We start from the raw sequence: 3,261 nt of genomic DNA, 5'->3' as shown, positions 1-3,261 counted from the left end.
ACATTATGAGCTCCAAACCCCTGCCCAGTCTTCAATTTCTACTGCATTCTCAGCACACATGCACATGCCCAATAGACCCATTCCAATAGAGGTGCCATTAGTTTTTGCTCTGTAGTTAAACTGGAAATGGAGCGACTCAGCTAGAAACACAGCTAAAACAGTTCTGAGCCTCACATCATTATCCAGTAAACTGTTTTCAGTTTAAGTTAGCTATTTACAATGTGAAGCTCCACCAGGAATGTGATTGCGGGTGAGGAAGTATGGGGTAAAATACACTATATCGTACCTATTACTACCCAAACTGCAACTATTTGTAACTAGGCCACCACAGCACAGTACAGCTATGCAGTGAAAAGGGTTCTCTGGTACGGGAACTTCCAGATGTAATGACCCCTGACCCCTAACTCCTCTCTCTTTCTGAGATGGCATGTTATGTAAATTACAGGTTAGAAGCCCGGGAGGCACCGCAGCGTTTTAATACAACTTAACCAAACCCCTTGCTCTCCTCTCTCTCTCCCCTTCTTCTCCTCTGGAAACAGAGATAAGGAGACGAACTCGTACACACAAACACACACAGAGTGACAGATAGAGAGATCTTTTATCTTTATGTCTGATCAGGAAACTCTAAATTACATGTCTCTTTCTCTTTCTCTTTCTCTTCGTCTTTCTCTTTCTCTCTCTCTGTCCCTGACTATCTGCAACCGAAACAATTCTGCTTTTTAACTCTTGTTGCACAACAATACCTGGCTGAGAGTCTGTTCTTTGACAGTTTATGACACACACACACTCACCCACCCACACACCCACCCACCCACCCACCCACCCACACACACACACACACACACACACACACACACACACACACACACACACACACACACACACACACACACACACACACACACACACACACACACACACGAACTATGAACAAACGCCTGCACGTACACACGCCAGGCTTGTTATAAGAGACTAGATGTTTTTTAAAAAGAGGTAGCAGGCAGCGGAAAGGGATCTTTGCCACTTGGCATGCTGCTATTTTCCATTTAACCTCCCTGTGTTCTCCTCCCCTCTCCTCCTCTTCTCCTCTACTGTGTGTGTGTGTTTGTGTGTGTGTGTGTGTGTGTGTGAGGTGCCCCCATGTTCCTGTGTGGTCAGGTTTTAGAGCTATAAGACTAAGCTGTTGTCCAGTAATCATCACATCAGAAATGAGAGGTATCCTCCTGGAGACACCATTATCTACAGGATATCACAGAGGACAGTGTTGGTGTGTGTGTGTGTGTGTGTGTGTGTGTGTGTGTGTGTGTGTGTGTGTGTGTGTGTGTGTGTGTGTTTATCTGTGTGATAAAAACAACCATCAGCAGAACAAACACACCATTTATACTAGACCCTGTGTCAGACAGGCAGAAAACAGAATGGAAGAGAGAGAGGGAAGAGGGACGGAGGGACGGAGGGGGGGGACAGAGTTAAGGGGAGGACTCTGGGAAAACTGACTGACCCAGCTGCAGCCCTCTCTCTCTCTCTCTCTCTCTCTCTCTCTCTCTCTCTCTCTCTCTCTCTCTCTCTCTCCCTCTGTCTCTCTTTGTGTAGTATCTGCCCAGTGGACCCCAGCCAGTCTAAACAGCCTTCACCCACTTGCTGTTTAATTCTGTCATGGAAGTAAATGTATTTCCTGTTACCAAGTCATTTACAGTTTCTATGCCTTTAGTCTTCCATGTGGACTTCTGAAAAGTTATCAATGATTGTTCCATAGGTTTGTGTTTTTAAGGAGTGGTATTGGTTCTTGTAGAATACGATTGATTTGTTATAGTGTTCTTAACTATGAAGTTGTTAATGTTCTTACACCTCCAATTGACTCAAATGATGTCAATTAGCCTATCAGAAGCTTCTAAATCCATGACATAATTTTGTGGACATGCAGTTTTTGTTCAGTCACTGGATGAATATGAAATATGAGTTATGCATATTCAGTTTTTTCCCCCTCTAGTTAAACACATTTTTGTTGTTGTTGTTCAACCAACCACCACCAATACTGCAATAAAATAGATGACTATTACATATTGGCCTATGTGTTTTCTTGCTGTGTTTTCATCCAGTAAGACTGATAAGGAGTGTACGTTAGCATACAAACGCTGTCCTCAATCTTCAGCTCCAAAGATGTCCAGCTCCAGTTATGATATTGGCAAATAATGTTCGTGTGTTTGGTTTCTGAAAGTACAGAATAAAGAGGAATTATTAGTAATTAGAATACAATATCAGGATATAGCAATAAAACAATATTACAAAGAAGTAACATAATAAACACCGCTATGAAAATAATATATTGCATTGACAAAATCACAAATTTGAGGTATAACAGTAAGAAACAGTAACTGTTGAGCTCCACAAGGGGGCAGGACAGGGCAGAACAGCGCTATGCTAAATAGTCCAAATGAAAACAAACCATGGTCATATATGTTTTATTTATTTAACTAGGCAAGTCATTTAAGAACACATTATTATTTACAATGACAGCCTACACCGGCCAAACTTGGACGACGCTAAGGCAAAATGTTCGACGCAATATGGGACTCCCAATCACGGCCGGTTGTGATACAGCATGGATTCGAACCAGGGTATCTGTAGTGATGCTTCTAGCACTGAGATGCAGTGCCTTAAACCGCTGAGCCACTTGGGAGTCATAAGGCCAGGGTAGCTTCAAAATACAACACAAGCTAATACTTCTCTGATGCAATTAGCATTGTTTTACAGAGCTAATAGAAGAATGTAACTAGCTACATAAGCACGATTGAATATAACACCATAAAGGTTATGAAATGAGTAACGTTACCTCACATGTCCGCAGTTATAAGGAATATACAGACATATATTATGCTCCATACATACAGTGAGCTACAGTAGAAATGACATAACACGACATACAGAAACTATTATGACGTAATAAGGCACTAACTTTGATATAAACGCACATATTTCGAGTTATTATTAGTAATGAAAACAACAATGATTGCGATGCGGGCACCAGACGGAAAATGTGAACACCTGTGTACAGATCCTGTTCGGACGGGAGATGCGCAAATGTCTGCAGACTTGAACTGCACAAACAATTCGGAAGTGCTTGGGGAATTTTGTCCAGGTCAGAAATTCCCCAAAAAAGAATTGTCCGCAAAAGTAAAAAGGCCTACTTTTATGTGAATTAATGAGGAAGCAGAGCACACCTCAATTCAAATTGTTCTTAGAAAAGAAAAACGTGTTAAATAA

This window comes from Salvelinus namaycush, chromosome 10 (genome assembly GCF_016432855.1).
Source record: "Salvelinus namaycush isolate Seneca chromosome 10, SaNama_1.0, whole genome shotgun sequence".
NCBI lineage: Eukaryota > Metazoa > Chordata > Actinopteri > Salmoniformes > Salmonidae > Salvelinus > Salvelinus namaycush.
The sequence above is the reverse complement of the archived record's forward strand: the minus strand, read 5'-3'. Positions refer to the sequence as shown.